This window comes from Zea mays, chromosome 4 (assembly GCF_902167145.1).
Source record: "Zea mays cultivar B73 chromosome 4, Zm-B73-REFERENCE-NAM-5.0, whole genome shotgun sequence".
NCBI lineage: Eukaryota > Viridiplantae > Streptophyta > Magnoliopsida > Poales > Poaceae > Zea > Zea mays.
This window is the reverse complement of record NC_050099.1, coordinates 35,164,101-35,188,248: the sequence shown is the minus strand read 5'-3', so window position 1 is coordinate 35,188,248 and position 24,148 is coordinate 35,164,101. Positions and strand designations below refer to the sequence as shown.

The 24,148-nt window shown below is 43.3% G+C and overlaps 1 long non-coding RNA gene across 1 annotated transcript; it reads right to left on the bottom strand.

Moving 5' to 3' along the window:
* Positions 1–714: 714 nt before the first annotated feature.
* On the bottom strand, positions 715–4,536 carry LOC109946014 (uncharacterized). The gene is made up of 2 exons (XR_002269058.3): positions 3,233–4,536; positions 715–3,144 (listed from the first exon to the last, which is right to left on the bottom strand). It is a non-coding gene; the product is annotated as an uncharacterized lncRNA (long non-coding RNA).
* Between the last annotated feature and the right edge of the window lie 19,612 nt (positions 4,537–24,148).

The following is a 24,148-nucleotide window of genomic DNA, read 5'->3' as shown; positions in this document are numbered from 1 at the left end:
AAGAAAAGCAAAACATAGCAAACTAGTGAGATTGGAGGTTCTCAGCCTTGAGTTATGATTGAATTTAGGCGTCTTTCATGGAATAAAGATGTATCAGGTTAACGAGAAAGCCATCATTGCAACCCAAAAAATTGTAAAATAGGCATGCACAAACTGGGATGCAGGGCACAAAAGATTGTAACGCCCTCAACTTGTTATATCTTCAGACAAACAATGCTGCTCAGTTATGGTTTTTGAATGGATAGATGCTATCCTCATAGTATGTCTCAGGTTAACGAGAAGTCCATCATGGCAGCCACAAAAAGCAGTAAGCAAACTACAAACTGTAATGTGAACACATTCTTGCACTTGGGCAAAGTTAACATGATATTGATGTAACCAGCAAAATATTTGAAATGGAACTATTATTAAGGAATGGTTTGGATACAAGAGCTGATTAGAAGCTAGCTAAAAATTGGCCCTGGTGCATCCAAACAAGAGGGGCCAATAGATGAGCTATTTTTTTAGCCAAATTTCCAACTACTTAGCCATCTACCAAGCCAAACTGGGCTAAACTTTAGCCCAACTAGTACTATCCCTAGGCTATCTCAGCCAAACAGACCCTAAATTAACCAGTGTACAACATAGACAAGCACAAAAGAACGTTACTTGGAAACAGCAGCAGATACAAAAAAAGAGAGAACAACGCAGTAGCAGCAGCAGATTATGGAACTGGAGGCGCTCAGCAGCTTATTATTCAAATGAATATCATCATCATACTAGCAATGCATGCTTAACAAGAACTTGTTAATGGGGAAAAGAGGAGGAATGGATGGAAACACACAAACTCAGAGTGAGTGAGTGAGCGAGAGAGAGAGAGAGAGAGAGTTCTTGAAAATGCTAGCATAAGTTCTTGAAAAAGCTATCATCACAGCAGCCTCCAGTTCCTAATGACTCCCCAACTTTATTATCCTCCTAATAGGCATGGCTTCCATGCGAGTAGGAATGAAACAGAATCAGATACAGATGGATATTAATGCTAATGTGTTCTATCCAATATGTTTCCTCGAATATCAGCACCATCATATCAGATTTTGATATCAATCTCATATGCATATCAGAAATCTGAATTTGAGCATTTGGATTCGAATATGTTACATATATTAAATGTTCAGATTCAAATGCATCCATGTAGGGTTATGATCCTTTCGGGAAGGACGGGTGTCTAAAAAATTTCATCCCTACATGTGAGTAAGCAACAACAAAAAAGGGCAAACCTAGTGCCGGAAGGCTCCCATACGAGTGGGATCTAGGGAAGGAATAGGGAAGCCTTCCCCCACAAATGCGGAGAGACTGCTTGAAACCCGTGACCTAGTGACCCAGTACATGCAAGTAAGCAACAAGATGAACAAAAAATGTCATGGTAAACATTGCCACCACCACGCCACCATAACCAGCCCACACTTCAGAATTTTCATCGTAAGTATGTATTTGTTTACCTTGCTACGGAAAGCCATAACTTTTGTGGAAATACTATAATTCACATTCACATGCAACCTTTGAACAGAGATTGATAGAACTCAATCAAGACACCAAAAAAACATAGAACGAGAAAAAATAAACATAGCAAACTAGTGAGAGTCGAGGTTCTCAGTCTTGAGTTATGAATGGACTAGGTGTCTTCCAGGGAATAAAGATGTATCAGGTTAACAAGTATGACATAATTGAAACCTCCAAACATGTAAAACACACATGCACATGCTGGGATGGAAGGCACAAAAGGCAAATTAAATGATGGTAACAAAAGAGTGCAACACCTCGAACTTGTTATATATTCAAACAATAACAATGCTGCTCAGTTATAGTTTTTGAATGGATAGATGCTATCCTCATAGTATGTCTCAGTTTAACGAGAAGTCCATCATGGCAGCCACAAAAAGCAGTAAGCAAACTACAAACTGTAATGTGAACACTTGGTTGCACTTAAACAAAGTTGACATGATGTTTGATGTGACCAGCAATATAGTTGTAATGAAACTATTATTAAGGACCAGTTTGGATACAAGAGCTAATCAGTAGCTAGCTAAAAAATAGCTAAAATTAGCCCTAGGGCATCCAAACAAGAGGGCTAATAGATGGGCTAATTTTTTAGCCAAATTTCCATCTAGTTGTTAGCCAACTAGCTAGCCAAACTCAGCTGTATTAGGGGGTGTTTGAATGCACTAAAGCTAATAGTTAGTTAGCTAAAAATATACTAGTAGAATTAGCTAGCAAACAAATAGTTAGCTAACTAGTAGCTAATTTACTAAAATAGCTAATAGCTGAACTATTAGCTAGGGTGTTTGGATGTCTCTAGCTAATTTTAGCCACTAACTATTATATCTAGTGCATTCAAACACCCCCTTAGTCCTAGCTCATCCAAACAATCCCTAAATTAACCGATGTACATCATAGAAAGTCAAAAAAACTTGTTTGGAAACAGCAACAGAGGCAGCAAATGATAAGAACACAGTAGCAGATTATGGAATTGGAGGCGCTCAGCAGCTTATTATTCAAATGAATATCATCATCATACTAGCAATGTATGCTTAACAAGAAGCTGTTAATGGGAAGGAGAGGAGGAGGAATGGATCGATATATATATATACACACAGAGAGAGAGAGAGAAAGAAAGAAAGAGTGAGTTCATGAAAATGCTAGCATAAGTTCTTGAAAAAGCTATCATCACAGCAACCTCCAGTTCCTAATGACTCCATCTTTATTATCCTCCTAACGGGCATGGCTTCCATGCGAGTAGGAATGAAACAGAATCGGATACAGATGGATATTAATGATCATGTGTTCTATCCCATATTTTTCCTCAGATCACAGACCATCATGCCAGCTATTAATATCAATCTCATATGCATATCAAAAATCTGATTTTCAGCATTTGGATTCAGATATAGTATGGATATTAAATGTTCAGGTTCAAATATGAACTATCCATGTAGGGTTTTGAGTTTTGACCCTTTCGAGGCGGACAGATATTAGAAAATGTCCATCCCGTTTTCATCCCACAACAACAATTAAAAAGGCAGACCCAGTGTCAGGACCTAAATAAGCAAATTTGCCCAGTGTCGGCGTTCACATGTGTTTAGTTATTTAGAGGGTGTTTGTTTGGGACTATAATCTGTCCAGATTATATACTCCAACAAATTTTGAACATGTAATCTGGACAGATTATAATCCCAAACAAACACCCACTTACTACCTATAAAAATCACAGACAATTGAGTTCTAATTTCTTGCAGGTAATGCTGGTGCAATATACCTGGCGACCATGGTTCATTCTTTGTGACATGGAAAACGTAACCTTCAGCTCCTATGAAGAGAACCACATAGGGCGGTTGGTTGAATGCAATGCAACACAGGGTAAGTTAAGACCACGCCAGGATTGCCAGACATGTAGACGTATTTGAATGCACTAAAGTTAATAGTTAGCTAGCTAAAAAATGGCTAGTGAAATTACCTAGCTAACAAATAGATAGCTAACTATTAACTAATTTACTAAAAATAGCTAATAGTTGATCTATTAGATCGGGTGTTTGGATGTATTCAATTAATTTTAGGCATTAACTATTAGCTCTAGGGCATTCAAACACCGCCTTAGTCTCATTTAGTCTCTAAATTACCAAACCGTGTGACTAAAACAGAGATTCGACTGTTTTAGTCTCTAGTCCCTCAAGGAGTGACTAAAAGGGACTAAATCATATTAATTTTATTTTTTGTCTTTCCTTTATTTCAGTTGGACTAACGACAGAAGAATGTTAAGGTGTATTTTTATCCTCTTATGATTTGTTTAATGCATTATGAATATTTTTAGTTCCTAGGGACTAAACTTTAGTCTCCTAACTAAACTTCAGTCTCTCTACTAAAGAAACCAAAACGGCCCTCTATCTTGGGCTCACGAATCGAGACAGTATGCTCTTAGAAACTGTAGCACCCAATCACAGATCCAAACAACAACCGAGCAACGTCCTTAACCAGACACAAAATATTGTAAATCCCCTGCAAACAAAACAAATGAGCGAGAACACTGCATTCCGCTCGCTCGAGCAAAATGAAGCCATGGTCTGGAGCGCGGGTACGGGAACAACACGCACCTCCACGCTCCTAGGTCGATCTGCTTCCGCAGGTCGTGCTCCTCGTTGCGGAGCTCGGTAGGAATGGGCTTTCCCTCCTCTAGCGCCGCCCGGATACGGCGCTCCTTCTCCAACAGCACCCAATGGGAGGCCTCGAGGCTCTTGGAGTACAGGTACCGCCGCCGGTCCCGTATACGCCGCCGGTCCCGTATACGCCGCCGGTTCGTCTTCGCATCACCAGACTCTGCAAAACCCTAGCACCTAGGAGTGTGATCTAGGCGGAAGGTATACACTTTCTTCGGCGGCGGCGGGTTAGCACTGGCGCTCCTCCACTTTAATAACTACGATGTGGGCCTATATGGGCTTGCACGACTGGACTCCATTTGTCTCTTCGGTAGGGTCTCGAGAGCATCTCCATGACTGAAATGCTGAGTTATGGGTTTGACAAGTTAGTTGCATTGGCTCATAGGGTGACGTCTCTTTATTTTATTTTATTTTATTCTCTAAATTAAATTATCAAATATGGAAATATTTGTTATATTTGTTAATTTAAAGTCTAAAATATAATAAAATAGACAGCTAAAAATTAGTCCCTAAAACCAAACACCCCCTGAGTTCATGGAGCCGATCGACTAATCCGGTTTATCAGCTGATAATATGTCACACCCGAATTTAAAAGCAAACCCGGGTGCGTCTCAAATGTGTGATAGAATCAAGTCTCACACATATGATGACTCATGGTATAGAAAACAATGTCACATATTTATTATATAATAGGGGTTCTATACAAAATAACTAAATAATTACATCATATGAAGACAACGATCCTCCGCAACCATAATTGAATAGGAGACAAGGGCCTAGACCTCTCACGAACTTATCGCGTCATCCTTCATGCTCCTTATCTTGCGGTACCTGTCCTTGACTTGGGAGGATGTGAGTACAGCAAAAGTGAGCTCACATACGTTCATCGCTCAACAAGTTGTGAGAAATAATGTGCATGAGCTCACTTGCGGTGGGAGGCTCATGTGAAGTGTAATGCTTACCAAAGAAGATTGTTAAAGCTGAGCATTGCTTTTAAAGTTGGTCAAAATTTTATTAGCAGTTACTAAATATAAGTAAATGCATGAAAGGATCACGATGCCCAAGAGGGGGTGAATTGGGCTTTTCTAAAATTCCAACAAAGTTAAACCCTAAGCAAGAGCCCAACTTCATCCAACTACTAGCAATAAGTAAATACTACTAGAAAAACAACAACCCTAAGTCATCACTACAAATACTTGCTAAGCAATTGCACAAAGTGAAATACTCAAAGTAAATGTGGAATGTAAAGAAAGGGTAAGAAGACTCCTCCATTTTTTTGCTGATGTATCGAAGAGTCGACACTCTTCCCTAGTCCTTGTTGGAGCACCCGCGCAAGGGTATCGCTCCCCCTTGTCCTCGCAAGAACCAAGTGCTCTTTATGAGATGATCCTTTGCCACTCCAGCACGGTGGATCCCTCACGACCGCGTACAATCTTGAGCCGGGTCACCAACAAATATTCTGGGGTGATCACCGCACTCCAATCGCCACCAAGCCGTCTAGGTGATGTCGAACACCAAGAGTAACAAGATATAGACTTTCACTTGAACAAGAGAAGCCTAATGCATGTGGTGTGTGCTCTAGGTGGCTCTAACGTACACTAATGAGGTCCTAACACGGGATTATGATTTTCTAATCACCTCACTAGGCTTTATGGGGCTTGCAATGCTTTATCAACGAATACACTTGAATGTGGACAGCAAGACACTAAATGTGGCTGGTGGAAGGGGGTATAAATAGCCCCAATCACCAAACTAGCTGTTGCTAGAACTTTCTGCGCATGGGCGCACCGGACAGTCTGGTGCGCCACCGGTGCACTACAACGGCTAGTTTTGACAACTATTAGTTGCTCTGACGGCGCACCGGGGAGTGAACAGTGACTATCCGGTGTGCACCGGACAACCTAGTGCGTGCGCTAAAATTTGCCTCAGCGAACTCGTCGCTCTAGGGTTTCTCGGGGGCAGAGGGGCTACCCCCGGGCTTGGCTGGCCCCACTGTCAGGGGTTCATCGGACAGTCCGCTGCACATCGGACAATCCGGTGCCCCTAGGACAACAACACTAATTTCTTTTCCTTTGGTTTTTCTAACCTGATTTCGTTCTAACATGTGAGTGTGTTATAGAGTGACACCTAGCACTAGATGTGAGTGTGAATATGCACCAACACTACACTAAAATTCTCTTGGTCAAACTACTCATCCACAACTCCTCTTTATAGTACGGCTAAAATAAAAATAGAAGACCTAATTCTATACCAAGTGTTCACAACTCCTTCGACACTCGGAATATGAAGATCTTCGTCTTTTGATTTGCCTTTTTCCGCCGTCGCTTCAAGTTCTCATATGAGGGATTGTTTTCACCGTTGCAACACAACCTTCTGTAATGCGACCTAAGTTACCACTTGCTCTACAAAACACATGTTAGTCACATATAATCTTATGTTGTCATTAATCACTAAAACCAACCATGGGCCTAGATGTTTTCAATACCAACCCAACTAAATAAGTGGTCAAAATTTATAATAAAACCCACAATGCGATGCAAATTACAATTTAAGTTTAATTCCGTAAATTAATCATGTGAGGGTCTGAGCTGCTCATGACCGTGAGCACGACTGATATACCAATTTTACACTCTACAGAGGTTGCACATTGTAAGGAAAATGGACCCTGGGCCATTTGGCTTAATAAATTTTGGTGTTTGATGATCAACATAACCTGTGAACTAATATGTTTGCTAGTGTCTATGTTTGTAGTTCACAGGATGATAAAGTTACTTGGAGCAAGGCATTGAGGAAAGCAACACCTCAAAAGAAGACATTGTAAAGATCAAGTAAAGTCCAAGAAAAGAAGAAGAGTTGCCACAGTAGGACTGTCCGGTGGCACACCGGATGACCGGACTGTCCGGTGGCACACATCGGACTGTCCGATGCACCAGGAATAGTAGCCCTAACGGTTAGTTCCAGGTGGCACCGTGGAGGGAAGAGCACCGGACTGTCCGGTGCTGAAAGCACCTAGAGGGGGGTGAATAGGTGATCCTGTAAAATTCAACACTAATAGCCACAAAACTTTGTTATGAAAGTTAGAACAGCTAAGTAGCTTGAAGCGAGTTCTTGTGAACACAGATAATCAAAGGTAAAGCACACAAGAGACACGTGATTTTAATCCCATAGTTCGGCCAAGTAATACTTGCCTACTTCCATGTTGTGGCGTCCCAATGGACGAGGGTTGCACTCAAGCCCTTTCAAGTGATCCAACGATCAACTTGAATACCACGGTGTTTTCCTTTCTTTGTATTTCTCCCATTTGCGAGGAATCTCCACAACTTGGAGCCTCTCGCCCTTACAATGATGATCACAAAAGATGTACGGAAGTAAGGGACGGGAGAGCAACACACACAAGACTCAACTCACAGCACAATCACGCACACAAGTCACAACTTGAGCTCAAAACACAACGCACGGAGTTCACAACTCAAATGGAGCTCAAGTCACTATCTCAAAGAATCGAATGCGCGAAGTTGGAGTCTAGAAGTCTTAGAATGTATCTTGAATGCTTGGGTGTCTCCTTCATGCGCCTAGGGGTCCCTTTTATAGCCCCAAGGCAGCTAGGAGCCATTGGAGGCCAACAAGGAAGGCCAAAGTTGCCTTCTGTCGGGTGGTGCACCGGACAGTCCGGTGCACCACCGGACAGTCACTGTAGACGGTCTGGTGCAGATCTCCTTCCTTTTCTAGCGCAGATGACCATTGCAGCGCCGAGCCAGTAAGCGCACCAGACACTGTCCGGTGCACATCGGACAGTCCGGTGCCCCCTGCCGACCGTTGGCGTGGGCCACGCATCGCCCACAGATTGCGCGACCGACCGTTGCGCTGGCGACCGTCGGCTCACCGGACAGTCCGGTGCACCACCGGACAGTCCGATGAATTATAGTCGTGCGTCGCCGATTTTTCCCGAGAGTGGCCTGTTCACCGGAAGCCAGCCTGGCGCACCGGACACTGTCCGGTGTGCCAGACTGAGCTGGACTTTGGTTGTACACAGCCAAGTCACTTGCAATCCTTTTCTTCTTTTCTTTTCTCTGTTTCTAGCACTTAGACAAAATATGTTAGTACTCAAAACAATGTACTAAGTCTAGAAACGTACCTTGTTACATGATTTGCACCTTTTGCTTGTTTGGCACATAATATCTCACTCACTATGTGTTGGACACTTAATCACCAAAACATTATAGAAATGGCCCATGGGCACATTTCCCTTTCAATCTCCCCCTTTTTGGTGATTTTTGCCAACACATCAAAAAGCAATGCAAAACATGCAACATCGATTCAAATTGAAGACCAAATTGTTTTTGACTCTAATTTGGCATATTTGGATCATTCTTTGCCACCACTTGGTTTTTTTTGCAAATCAAATTCATTTTCCTATCTCTAAGTCAAACACACTTGTTTAGGCACAAAGAGAGATATTCCAATCGAAAATTTGATCAAGTACCAAAAACTCCCCCTTTTTGCCACAATAAAAAATTCTCCCCCACAAGAGACCAAATTTTGCAATAAGAGTATTTTGGACAAATCAAAAATTCTAACTCTACTATTTTTAAAATTCTCAAGTGGTAGCTGATCCATTTGCTTTGGCCTTAATTTCTCCCCCTTTGGCATCAAGCACCAAAACGGGATCATTTTTGGCCCCTTTAACCCCATTGCCTCACCAAAGATGTCAATTACGAGCAAAAAGGCAATAAGAGCATAAGAATGAACTTGGAGGTGAGTATACTAATACCGGAGTGCAGTGGAAGTCTTTGCATGGTCCAAGTTCACCTTTCCCCTTTCAATGCACCTTTGAGACTACCTCAAGTACACTTAAACACAAAGGTTAGTCTCAAAGGGTCAAGTTGTAGCACAATTCCCCCTAAATATGTGCATCATTCACACATGGACTTTTGAGGTCCGGGGATCCCTTGCACAACTTGAGCACCATAAATAAGCAACAAATTTCATAAATGTATAAGTAACATGATCAAAGGCATAAAACACATGTATGCTATAGATCAATCCAAGTTACGCGAATCTAAGACATTTAGCTCACTACGCAACCTGCAAAAGGTTTTCTCATCTAAAGGCTTGGTAAAGATATCGGCTAGCTGGTTCTCGGTGCTAATATGGAAAACCTCGATATCTCCCTTTTGCTGGTGGTCTCTCAGAAAGTGATGCCGGATGTTTATGTGCTTAGTGCGGCTGTGTTCAATAGGATTATCCGCCATGCGGATTGCACTCTCATTGTCACATAGGAGTGGGACTTTGCTCAGATTGTAGCCAAAGTCCCGGAGGGTTTACCTCATCCAAAGTAGTTGCGCGCAACACTGTTCTGCGGCAACATACTCGGCCTCAGCGGTGGATAGGGCAACGGAGGTTTGTTTCTTTGAGCTCCAAGACACCAGGGACCTTCCTAGGAATTGGCACATCCCTGATGTACTCTTCCTATCAACCTTGCATCCAGCATAATCGGAGTCTGAATATCCAATTAAGTCAAAGGTAGACCCCTTTGGATACCAGATCCCGAAGCAAGGCGTAGAAACTAAATATCTAAGAATCCGCTTAACGGCCACAAGGTGACATTCCCTTGGGTCGGATTGATATCTATCACACATGCATACGCTAAGCATAATATCTGGTCTACTAGCACATAAATAAAGTAATGACCCTATCATAGACCGGTATGCCTTTTGATCAACGGACTTACCTCCTTTGTTGAGGTCGACATGTCCGTCGGTTCCCATAGGTTTCTTCGCGGGCTTGGCGTCCTTCATCCCAAACTGCTTGAGAAGATCTTGAGTGTACTTCGTTTGGGAGATGAAGGTGTCGTCCTTGAGTTGCTTCACTTGGAGCCGAAGGAAGTAGTTCAACTCGCCCATCATTGACATCTCAAACTTTTGAGTCATCACCCTGCTAAACTCCTCAGAAGACTTTTGATTAGTAGAACCAAATATTATGTCATCGACATAAATTTGGCACACAAAAAGGTCACCATTACAAGTCTTAGTGAAAAGAGTGGGATCGACTTTCCCAACCTTGAAAGCATTAGCAATTAAGAAATCTCTAAGGCATTCATACCATGCTCTTGGGGCTTGCTTAAGTCCATAGAGCGCCTTAGAGAGCTTAAACACATGGTCGGGATACCTGTCATCCTCAAAGCCAGGGGGTTGTTCCACGCACACCTCCTCCTTTATTGGCCCGTTGAGGAAAGCGCTCTTCACATCCATTTGAAACAACCTGAAAGAGTGGTGAGCGGCATAGGCTAATAATATTCTAATAGACTCTAGCCTAGCCACAGGAGCAAAAGTCTCCTCGAAATCCAAACCTGCAACTTGGGCATAACCTTTTGCCACAAGTCGAGCCTTGTTTCGTGTCACCACCCCGTGCTTGTCTTGTTTGTTGCAGAACACCAACTTGGTTCCCACAATATTTTGCTTTGGACGTGGCACCAGGCTCCAAACTTCATTCCTTTTGAAGTTGTTGAGCTCCTCCTGCATGGCCAACACCCAGTCCGGATCCTGCAAGACCTCTTCTACCCTGAAAGGCTCAATAGAAGAGACAAACGAGTAATGCTCACAGAAATTAGCTAATCTTGAGCGAGTCGTTACTCCGTTGCTTATGTCACCCACAATTTGGTCAACGGGGTGATTTCTTTGGATCGTCGCTCGGACTTGAGTTGGAGGGGCCAGTGGTGCTTCTTCCTCCATAGCTTGTTCTTCTTGTGCTCCCCCTTGATCACACGCCTCTTCTTGATGAACTTGTCCATCATCTTGAGTTGGGGGATGCACCATTGTTGAGGAAGAAGGTTGATCTTGCTCTTGTTGTTCCTGTGGTCGCACATCTCCAATCGCCATGGTGCGTATTGCGGCCGTTGGAACATCATCTTCATCTATGTCATCAAGATCAACTTGCTCTCTTGGAGAGCCATTAGTCTCATCAAATACAACGTCGCTAGAGACTTCAACCAAACCCGATGATTTGTTGAAGACTCTATACGCCTTTGTATTTGAGTTATACCCTAGTAAAAACCCTTCTATAGCTTTGGGAGCAAATTTGGAATGTCTACCTTTCTTCACCAAAATGTAGCATTTGCTCCCAAATACACGAAAGTAAGAGACATTGGGTTTGTTACCGGTAAGGAGTTCGTAGGAGGTCTTCTTGAGGAGACGATGCAGATAGAGCCGGTTTATGGCGTGGCAAGCTGTGTTCACAGCTTCCGACCAAAACCGCCCGGCCGTCTTGAACTCTCCAAGCATCGTCCTTGCCATGTCGATAAGCGTCCTGTTCTTCCTCTCTACCACACCGTTTTGCTGTGGTGTGTAGGGAGCGAAGAACTCATGCTTGACACCTTCCTCCTCAAGATACTCCTCAACTTGTAAGTTCTTGAACTCGGACCCGTTGTCGCTCCTTATCTTTTTCACCTTAAGCTCAAATTCGTTTTGAGCCCTCCTTAGAAAGTGCTTTAGGGTCCCTTGGATTTCTGATTTATCCTGCAAAAAGAACACCCAAGTGAAGCGGGAAAAGTCATCTACAATTACAAGACCATACTTACTTCCCCCGATGCTAAGGTAGGCGATGGGTCCGAAGAGGTCCATGTGAAGAAGCTCCAGTGGTCTTAACGTTGTCATCACATTCTTGCTGTGATGAGTGCTTCCCACCTGTTTCCCTGCCTGACAAGTTGCACAAGGTCTATCTTTTTCGAAGCAGGCATTGGTTAGTCCTAACACATGTTCTCCCTTTAGAAGTTTATGAAGGTTCTTCATCCCAACATGTGTTAGACGGCGATGCCACAGCCAGCCCATGCTAGTCTTAGCTATTAAGCGTGCATCTAGATCGACCTCCTATTTCGAAAAATCAACTAAGTAGAGTTTGCTAATACATTCTTAAATGCTAATGAACCATCACTCCTTCTAAAGACAGAAACATCAACATTTGTAAACAAACAATTGTAGCCCATGTGGCACAATTGACTTACAGACAGGAGGTTGTAACCAAGCAACTCTACTAGAAATACGTTTGAGATGGAGTGCTCGTTGGTGATGGCTATCTTGCCCAAGCCTTTGACCTTGCCTTGGTTCCCATCTCCAAAGATGATTGTATCCTGGGAATCATTGTTCTTGACATAGGAGGTGAACATCTTCTTCTCCCCCGTCATGTGGTTTGTGAATCCGCTGTCGATAATCCAGCTTGAGCCCCCGGATGCATAAACCTGCAAGACAATTTACGCTTGGGTTTTAGGTACCCAACTCTTGTTGGGTCCTACAAGGTTAGTTACTATAGCCTTTGGAATCCAAATACAAGTCTTATCTCCCTTGCATTTGGATCCCAACTTCCTAGCAACTACTTTTTCATTCTTACAAAAAATTGCAAAATAAGTATTGCAAGCATGGTAAATCATAGAAGGTTCATTACATACTCTCCTAGGCACATGATGCACAACATGATTTTTCCTAGGCTTACTTCTACCATGCACAAAAGTAGAGCTAGAAGCAAACATAGCATGTGAATTAAACACATCATAACTCTTATTATGATGAGCATTTCTAGAAAATTTTCTATCATAAATGTAAGCATGACATTTTTTAGAACTACTAGCCATAGGAGCCTTCCCTTTCTCCTTGTTGAGAACGGGAGCCTTTTGGCTTGTTAAGTTCTTGGTTTCCTTTCAAAAACCAAGTCCATCCTTAATAGAGGGGTGTCTACCCACGGTATAGGCATCCCTAGCAAATTTTAATTGATCAAAAATAATTTTGCAAGTCTTAAGTTGAGCATTAAGACTTGCCACCTCATCATTTAATTTGGTAATAGACATAAGGTGTTCATCACAAGCATCAACATCAATATCCTTACATCTATTACAAATACTAACATGCTCTACACATGAACTAGATTTATTTGCTTCTTCTAGCTTAGCATTTAAATCATCATTAACACTCTTTAAACTAGACACAGTTTCATGGCAAGCAGATAATTCAGAAGATAGCATTTCATTCCTTTTAGTCTCTAAAGCAAGAGATTTTTGCACACTAACAAACTTATCATGCTCCTCATATAAAATATCCTCTTGCTTTTCTAACAATCTATCCTTTTCATTTAGAGCATCAATCAACTCATTGATTTTATCTACTTTAGCTCTGTCTAAATCCTTAAATAAATCAGTATAATCTACTGCATCATCACTAGAATCATCATCGCTAGTAGTATACTTAGAGGTATTTCGAACACTTACCTTTTTCTCCTTGGCCATGAGACACGTATGGCGTTTGTTGGGGAAGAGTGAAGATTTGTCGAAGGCTGAGGCGAGCAGTCCCTCATCATCGGAGTCGGATGAAGAACAGTCAGAGTCCCACTCCTTTCCAAGGTGCGCCTTGCCCTTTGCCTTCTTGTAGTTCTTTTTCTTTTCACTCTTGCTGTGTCTTTCTTGTGCCTGGTCATTCTCATTATCGGGACATTAAGCAATAAAGTGACCAGTCTTACCGCATTTGAAGCAGGAGCGCTTTCCCCTTGTTTTGTTCTTGTTGGGGTACTCCTTGCGTCCTTTGAGTGCGGTCTTGAAGTGCTTGATGATAAGCGCCATCTCGTCCTCGTTGAGGCCAGCAGCCTCCACTTGTGCCACCCTGCTTGAAAGCGCCTCCCTGCTGCTAGTAGCCTTAAGAGCCACAGGTTGAGGCTCGTAGACGGGTAGTGGACCGTTTAGCGCATCGTCCACATATTGAGCCTCCTTCACCATCATGCGCCCGCTCACAAACTTCCCAAGAATCTCCTCGGGCGTCATCTTGGTGTACCTGGGATTCTCACGAATAAGGTTGACAAGATGAGGGTCAATTACAGTAAATGACCTTAGCATTAATCGGACGACATCGTGGTCCGTCCATCTTGTGCTTCCATAGCTCCTAATCTTGTTGACCAGGGTCTTGAGCCTATTGTATGTTTGAGTCGGCTCCTCTCCCCAGATCATGGCAAACCTCCCCAGCTCGCCTTCCACCAGTTCCATCTTGGTGATCATAGTGGCATCATTTCCCTCATGTGAGATCTTGAGGGTATCCCAGATTTGCTTGGCGTTGTCCAAGCCGCTAACCTTGTTGTATTCATCCCTGCACAAAGATGCTAGCAAAACAGTGGTAGCTTGTGCTTTCTTATGAATTTGTTCATTAATTATCATAGGATTATCCGTACTATCGAAATGCATTCCATTCTCACGATTTCCCAAATGCTAGGATGGAGAGAGAATAGATGACTACACATTTTATGACTCCAAAATGAGTAATCCTCTCCATCAAAGTGTGGGGGTTTTCCAAGAGGAATAGAAAGTAAATGGGCATTTGAATTGTACGGAATGTGGGAATAATCAAAGGAATAGTTTTGATTATCCATCTTTTTCTTTAACAAAGAATCGTCATCGTCGTCGTCTCTTGGTGAAGAAGAGGATTCATCACTGTCGTAGTAGACGGTCTTCTTGATGCGCCTCTTCTTCTTCCCGTCCTTCTTCTTATGACTCGAGCCAGAGTCAGTGGGCTTGTCGTCCCTTGGCTCGTTGAAGAGGGACTCCTTCTCCCTGTCGTTGACCATCATCCCCTTTCCCTTAGGATCCATCTCTTCGGGCGATTAGTCCCTTAGATGAAGAGAACGGCTCCGATACCAATTGAGAGCACCTAGAGGGGGGGTGAATAGATGATCCTGTAAAATTCAACACTAATAGCCATAAAACTTTGTTATGAAAGTTAGAACGGCTAAGTAGCTTGAAGCGAGTTCTTGTGAACACAGATAATCAAAGGTAAAGCACACAAGAGACACGTGATTTTAATCCTGTGGTTCGGCCAAGTAATACTTGCCTACTTCCACGTTGTGGCGTCCCAATAGACGAGGGTTGCACTCAACCCCTTTCAAGTGATCCAACGATCAACTTGAATACCATGGTGTTTTCCTTTCTTTGTCTTTCTCCCGTTTGCGAGGAATCTCCACAACTTGGAGCCTCTCGCCCTTACAATGATGATCACAAAAGATGTACGGAAGTAAGGGAGGGGAGAGCAACACACACAAGACTCAAATCACAGCACAATCATGCACACAAGTCACAACTTGAGCTCAAAACACAACGCACGGAGTTCACAACTCAAATGGAGCTCAAGTCACTATCTCGAAGAATCGAATGCGCAAAGTTGGAGTCTAGAAGTTTTAGAATGTATCTTGAATGCTTGGGTGTCTCCTCCATGCGCCTCGGGGTCCCTTTTATAGCCCCAAGGCAGCTAGGAGCCGTTGGAGGCCAACAAGGAAGGCCAAAGTTGCCATCTGTCGGGTGGTGCACCGGACAGTCCGGTGCACCACCAGACAGTCATTGTAGACAGTCCGGTGCGGATCTCCTTCCTTTTCTGGCGGAGATGACCATTGCAGCGCTGAGCCAGTTGGCGCACCGGACAGTCCGGTGCCCCCTGCCGACCGTTGGCGCGGGCCACGCGTCGCCCGCGGATTGCGTGGCCGACCGTTGCACTGGCGATCGTTGGCTCACCGGACAGTTCAGTGCACCACCGGACAGTCCGGTGAATTATAGCCGTACGCCGCCGATTTTTCCCGAGAGTGGCATGTTCATTGGAAGCCAGCCTGGCGCACCAGACAGTCCAGTGTGCCAGACTGAGCTGGACTTCGGCTGTACACAGCCAAGTCACTTGCAATCCTTTTCTTCTTTTCTTTTCTCTGTTTCTAGCACTTAGACAAAATATGTTAGTACTCAAAACAATGTACTAAGTCTAGAAACGTACCTTGTTACATGATTTGCACCTTTTGCTTGTTTGGCACATAATATCTCACTCACTATGTGTTGGACACTTAATCACCAAAACATTATAGAAATGGCCCAAGGGCACATTTCCCTTTCAGGTGCAAAAAGCCCGCGTGCCAACGGTCACCTGCGCTGAGAGACCCAATGGCTAGGCGCACCGGACAGGGGCACCGGACTGTCCGGTGCACCACAGAAAGCAGCAGCTTTCCTCCAACGGCTAGTTTTGTGTTGGGGGCTATAAATACACCCCAACCGGTCATTTCCAGGTGTGGGAGCCCAAGAGACATACCAAGGCATATAGTAGACATTCCCAAGTGCTCTTACACCCAAGTGCTTAATAGAATCACTCGGTGATTAGCGTAAGTGTTTTGCGAAGTGCTTAGGTTAGTTAGACCGCTCTAGCGCCTGCTCTAGGTGAATCCTAGTTAGTTGAGTGAGTTTAGATAAACCACCAACCCCTCGGCTCTTGCACAAGCCATTGTAATTGTACCGAGTGGGGTGAGAGTCTTGCGAGACCGTGACAACCGCGTTTGTGTCACGGCCGCCACTGTGTACCGGAGGGAACGAGGCCCGCGGCGTTTTCAGCCGAAAGCTCGATAGTGGAGACGACGGGGAGCGTTCGAGAGGAGCCAGAAGCGGAGCACCACTTGCGCGTGGAGAAGGCACGCGACTCTCTACGGAGTTACTCGACCGAGGTGCTTGTCCCTCGCGTGGGCTTCCCTTTGCGTGGTTCTGGATTAGTCAGAACCTTGCGTGGTTCCGGATACCTCGGTAAAAATACCGGCGTCATCCATGAGAGTTTGCATCTCTACCTTGCTCTTTAAGTTTCCGCATTTATATTAAGCATTTAAGTTTAATGCTTGTATTCATACTTATATAGTGTAGATTGAAACTTAGCTATTGCGGTAGAGATAGCAACACTTAGACAAAACCTAATTTGCATATTCTAGTTTGATTATTTGCATAGGTTTTGCTCTAGGGAATTATTTGTGGCCTAGTTTAGTGAAAGTTTTAGAAGTCCTAATTCACCCCCTCTTAGGCGTCACCCGTTTTCTAGAAGTGGTATCAGAGCCTGGTTTGGCTCATTTGGAACATTTTAGCTTCACCGCTAAAAGAGTCGACACTTTCTAGAAGAAGGGATGGATACCCATAGGCCACCACACTTCGACGGCACTAACTTTCCATATTATAGTGCTAGAATGACTTGTTACCTAGAGGCCGTTGATCTAGGTGTTTGGAGAGTCACTCGTGATGGTATGAAACCTCCCAAGAATCCCGTGAAACCCACCACGAGTGAGGAAAAAGAAATTCATTTGAATGCTAGATCCAAAAATTGCTTGTATGAATCTCTTAGCATGGATATTTTTAATCAAGTGTTTACATTAAAACTGCTAATGAGATTTGGCTAAAATTGCATGAACTCCATGACGGCACATCCAATGTCCGTGAGCAAAAACATTGCCTAGTCTTAAATGAGTATAATTCTTTTGCTATGAAAGATAATGAGCTTGTTAGAGACATGTATTCTCGTTTGAATCTTATTATCAATGAACTCAACTCTATTGGCATAAATAAGCTTGGTGATGCGGACATTGCGAGGAAGATTATCTCCCTGCTACCACAACAAAGATACGGGAGCATCATCACCATCCTTCACAACATGGAGGACTTGAGTACAATGACCCCGACCACTGTGATTGGGAAAATCGCGACCTTTGAGATGTCGCGAAAAATGTGTCGGGGAGAGGAGCCAACTTCTCTCAAGGCCATATACTTTTGCATGTGATGAAAGGAAGGGTAAAAAGAAGGCTCCCACTCCAAGTTCCTCAAGTGAAGAAGAGGAAGAAGAAGAAGAAAATGATGAAGAAGAAGATAATCAACCATCAACATCCTCCTCCGAGGACGAAGAAACAGTCTGACGTGTCAGAAAGGTAATGAGGATGATCTGTAAGATTAATCTAATGGGTGTGCCCCTGCAGGTAGAAGATCTTCTCTTTAACATTGACATGAAAAAGCAAAGAAAGAGAGGATGCTTCGCATGCAGGGAGAAGGGACACTTCAGGGACAACTGTCCAACTATGGTCAAACCCAAAAAGGAGAGGAGCAAAGGCAAGGTGCTAACAAGTGTCAAAACTTGGGACGATTCTTCAAGTGAAGATGAACCTCCAAGGACGCGTAGCCATCGATCCTCAACACGCTCATCACGATCATCACACAAGTGCCTTATGGCAAGAGGTAAAATGAGTATTCCATCCTCTAGTGATGAAAGTAGTAGTGATGATGAAGGTGAGGAAAGCCCTCTGTAGATGAGCTTGCGGAAGCCGTTAATTTTTTTCAAGATGTATGCACTAAACAAAAATCTCAACTTAAAACTTTGAAAAATTAGTTGATTAGCTCTCAAAATGACTATAAAGGTTTGCTAGAAAAAATTGAAGCTTTTGTTAATTTGAATTGTGAGCTATCAACTAAAATTGAGCAATTAGAGTCTAGTGCTACATCCACAACTACCAATGATAGCCTTATTAAAAAGAATGAAAAACTTAAGGCTAAGTTAGCTAGCTCTCAAGAAGCTATTGAAAATTTGCTAGAGAAAATGGAATTTCTTAGCATACACAACAATGAGCTAACTACTAAACTAGAAAACATTGGTAGCACCCTAGGAGCATCTTTAGTTGAGATTCCTGAAATTATTAAAAAGGATGCTTTTACCTCTTGCTTTGATTTAATTGATAATTCTAACCCCTGCAACCAAGTTGTTGTTAAGAGTATTGTTATAGAAACATGTTCGAATGAGGTTGCAAAGGAGAATGAGCAATTAAGGCAAGAAGTGGCTCGCCTTGGCAAGGCTTTGTATAATAAGAAAGGCAAAGCCAGACAAATCCAACCTCCACAGGATAACACCACTGTGGGAGTGAACAAGCCTGTGGAGGGCAAAACTGTGATTTGTAGGTTATGCCACAAGGAAGGTCATAAGTCTTTCTAATGCAAGGCGATGACCGGGGATAAGCAAAATCAAAAGCTCAAGAAAAACCATCAAGCAAAATCTCCAACACCTACATCAACAAGGTGGATAAAAAGGCTGCTACACCATATTTGATCAAGAAGAAAAGAATGGAAATGTAATAGCAATCAAGGCCAACAAGCAAGCCAACAAAGGAAAGGGGCCAAACGCATCTGGGTGCCAAAGGAAATAATTTCAACCATAAAAAGAACCAAGAAGGTTTGGATCCCGAAAGGGAAGTGAGTAGTCCGAAGGACGTCAGGGAATTTGGAGACTTGGCAAAGATGTGATGTATATCATGGGATACATCATATTGGATCAAGTTTATTGCCAAGTGGGTTAGTAAATATTTTGGACCCAAATTTCCCCACCCATGACTAAGGTAACTAGATTTATTGTTTTCCTTATTTTTAGATATGTGTATCTATTTTCTTGTATCTAGTTTTACCTTTCATGCCTAGTATTTCATTTTGTACTTATTTTAGATCGACAATGCATGCATACTAGGTAAATCACATGGTAGGATTGCTCGTTCTCATTTCATATTCTTGAAGCAAACCTACATGGTTTAAAATTGTTTAATTAACCATGGCACATAGCTTATTTAACATCCCTAAGTAAATGACACTAATGCTTCGAAAGCTTATATCCTACAATTGATATCATTTAACTTATATGTGCCAAAGCTCGAATTATAGATAATCTGCCCCTCTTGATATCAAATCAAAGTGCATATCCTCTACAAGTATCCAAAACTTGTATGCACACTTTCAGGGGGAGATTACTCTATAATCTAAGACTTTGAGACTAATACCTTTTTCAAGTCTATTTCATGTAGTAGTCTCATTGTAAGGAAAATGAAGTCACCGGAGAAAGACAACAAGCTTCCACTGCAAAATCTACAAGAATTCTTACGTCTCACAAGTCTACCACTTGTCTTCAAATGGTCTGCCATTGGATTCAATTGGTAACTTTGAGACTACATTTAGCATTTCTTACATGTCTTCTCCAGCATTTGGTTAGACTATATTTCATATCTTATACTTCCATGTTGCTATACATGCATAAATGGTTAATAAATCATATTATGTTACCTATGCATAAGGAAGTTAATCTTATCAAATCATGATCCAGTTTGTTTCAGTTTTTTGCAGCTGAAAGGGAATTAGGCTTACACCTATTTCCTAAATGATTTTGGTGGTTGAATTGCCCAACACAAATAATTGGACTAACTAGTTTGCTCTAGTGTATGAGTTGTACAGGTGCCAAAGGTTCACACTTAGCCAATAAAAAAAACCAAGAACTGGGTTCAACAAAGGAGCAAAGGGATAACCGAAGTGTGCCCTGGTCTAGCGCACCGGACTGTCCGGTGTGCCACCGGACAGTGTCCAGTGCACCAGGGGACTTCACGCTGAACTCCTCACCTTCGGGAAAATCCAGAGGCGCTCCACTATAATTCACCGGACTGTCCGGTGTACACCGGACAGTGTCCGGTGCTCCAAGGAACGGCGCCTCAGGAACTCGCCAGCTTCGGGAATTCGCAACGGCTAGTCTGCTATAATTCACCGGACAAGTCCGGTGTACACCAGACTGTCCGGTGTGACATCGAAGCAACGGATATTTCGGCGCCAACGGCTACCTGCAGCGCATTAAATGCGCGCCAGCGCACGCAGAAGTCAGGCACGCCCATACTGGCACACCGGACACTCTACAGTACATGTCCGGTGCGCCACCAGACATCCAGGCGGGCCCAGAAGACAGAGCTCCAATGGTCGGAACCCAACGGCTTTGGTGACGTGGCTAGCGCACCGGACATGTCCGGTGTGCACCGGACTGTCCGATGCACCATACGACAGTCAGCCCCACCAAACGGCTAGTTTGGTGGTTGGGGCTATAAATACCCCCAACTACCCCACATTCATGAAATCCAAGTTTTCCCACTCCAACTACTTACAAGAGCTCTAGCATTCAATTCTAGACACACCCAAGTGATCAAATCCTCTCCAAACTCCACACAAAGCCCTAGTAATTAGTGAGAGAGATTTGCTTGTGTTCTTTCAAGCTCTTGCACTTGGATTGCTTTCTTCTTTCTTTGATTCTTCATTGCGATCAAACTCACTTGTAATTAAGGCAAGAGACACCAATCTTGTGGTGGTCCTTGTGGGAACTTTGTGTTCCAAGTGATTGAGAAGAAAAGCTCACTCGGTCCGAGGGACCGTTTGAGAGAGGGAAAGGGTTGAAAGAGACCCGGTCTTTGTGACCACCTCAACGGGGAGTAGGTTTGCAAGAACCGAACCTCGGTAAAACAAATCCACGTGTCTCACTCCTTATTTGCTTGCGATTTGTTTTGCACCCTCTCTCGCGGACTCGATTATATTTCTAACGCTAACCCGGCTTGTAGTTGTGATTATTTTTGAGAATTTCAGTTTCGCCCTATTCACCCCCCTCTAGGTGACTTTCAATTGGTATCAAAGCCCGGTGCTTCATTAGAGCCTAACCGCTCGAAGTGATGTCGGGAGAACACACCAAGAAGGAGATGGAAACCGGCGACAAACCCACTACAAGCCACGGGAAGGCTTCATCGGAAGAGTCCCGCAACAAAAAGAAAGGGAAAGACAAGAAGGCCTCTTCCCACAAGTCGCATCGGAGTGGCGACAAGAAAAAGAAAATGAGGAAGGTGGTCTACTACGAGACCGACACCTCATCGCCATCTACCTCCGGCTCCGACGCGCCCTCCATAACTTCTAAGCGCCATGAGTGTAAGAAGTTTAGTAAGATCCCCTTACATTACCCTCGCACTTCTAGACATACTCCATTACTTTCCGTTCCATTAGGCAAACCGCCAACCTTTACGGTGAAGATTATGCTAGGTGGAGTGATTTAATGAAATTTCATCTAACCTCACTCCACAAAAGTATATGGAATGTTGTTGAGTTTGGAGCACAGGTACCATCTGTAGGGGATGAGGACTATGATGAGGACGAGGTGGCCCAAATCGAGCACTTCAACTCCCAAGCCACAACCATACTCCTCGCCTGTCTAAGTAGGGAGGAGTACAACAAGGTTCAAGGATTAAAAAGCGCCAAGGAAGTTTGGGATGTGCTCAAACCGCGCACGAGGGGGATGAACTCACCAAGATCACCAAGCGGGAAACGATCGAGGGGGAGCTCGGTCGCTTCCGTCTTCGCCAAGGGGAGGAGCCACAAGATATGTACAACCGGCTCAAAACCTTGGTGAACCAAGTGTGCAACCTCGGGAGCAAGAAATGGGATGACCACGAGGTGGTTAAGGTTATTTTAAGATCACCTATTTTCCTTAACCCTACTCAAGTACAATTAATTCGTGGCAACCCAAGATATACGCTAATGACCCCCGAGGAAGTAATCGGGAATTTTGTGAGCTTTGAATTTATGATCAAGGGCTCACGGAAGATCAACGAGCTTGACGGTCCTTCCACATCCGAAGCTCAACCTGTCGCATTCAAGGCAACGGAAGAAAAGAAGGAGGAGTCTACGCCAAGTAGAACACCCATCGACGCCTCCAAGCTCGACAATGAGGAAATGGCGCTCGTCATCAAGAGCTTCCGCCAAATCCTCAAGCAAAGGAGGGGGAAAGATTACAAGCCTCGCTCAAAGAAGGTTTGCTACAAATGTGGTAAGCCCGATCACTTTATAGCTAAATGTCCTATTTCTAGTGACAGTGACAGGGGTGACGACAAGAAGGGGAGAAGAAAGGAAAAGAAGAGGTACTACAAGAGGAAGGGCGGCGATGCCCATGTTTGTCGTGAGTGGGACTCCGACGAAAGCTCTAGCGACTCCTCCGACGACGAGGACGCCGCCAACATCACCGTCACCAAGGGACTTCTCTTCCCCAACGTCGGCCACAAGTGCCTCATGGCAAAGGACGACAAAAATAAGAAGGTTAAATCTAAATCCTCCACTAGATATGAATCCTCTAGTGATGAAAATGCTAGTGATGAGGAAGATAACTTGCGCACTCTTTTTGCCAACTTAAACATGCAACAAACGGAGAAATTAAATGAATTAATTAGTGCCATCTATGAAAAGGATGATCTCTTGGACTCCCAAGAGGACTTCCTAATCAAGGAAAACAAAAAGCATGTTAAAGTTAAAAATGCTTATGCTCTAGAAGTTGAAAAATGTGAAAAATTATCTAGTGAGCTAAGTACTTGCCATGAGACTATAGACAACCTTAGAAATGAGAATTCTAATTTGTTAGCTAAGGTTGATTCTATTGCTTGTAATGATTCAATTCCCAATCTTAGGAATGATAATGATGAATTGCTTGCTAAGATTGAAGAATTAAACTTATCTCTTGTTAGCCTTAGAAATGAAAATGAAAAATTAATTGTTAAGGCTAAAGATTTTGATGTTTGCAATGCTACTATTTCCGACCTTAGAACTAAGAATGATATATTGCATGCTAAGGTTGTAGAATTAAAATCTTGCAAACCCTCTACATCTACCGTTGAGCACACTTCTATTTGTACTAGATGTAGAGATGTAGATGTTAATGCTATACATGATCACATGACTTTAATTAAACAACAAAATGATCATATAGCAAAATTAGATGCTAAAATTGCCGAGCATAACTTAGAAAATGAAAAATTTAAATTTGCTAGAAGTATGCTCTATAGTGGGAGACGCCCTGGCATTAAGGATGGCATTGGCTTTCAACAGGGAGGCAATGTCAAACTTAATGCCCCTCCTAAGAAATTGTCTAATTTTGTTAAGGGCAAGGCTCCCATGCCTCAGGATAACGAGGGTTACATTTTGTATCCTGTCGGTTATCCCGAGAGCAAAATTAGGAGAATTCACTCTAGGAAGTCTCACTCTGGCCCTAACCATGCTTTTATATATAAGGGTGAGACATCTAGTTCAAGGCAACCAACCCGTGCTAAGTTGCCTAAGAAGAAAACTCCTAATGCATCAAATGATCATGACATTTCATTTAAAACCTTTGATGCATCCTATGTTTTAACTAACAAATCCGGCAAAGTAGTTGCCAAATATGTTGGGGGCAAGCACAAGGGGTCAAAGACTTGTGTTTGGGTACCCAAAGTTCTTGTGTCTAATTGTCGGGGACCATAATTAGGGGTACCCTCAAGACGCCTAATTCTCAGCTGGTAACCCCCAT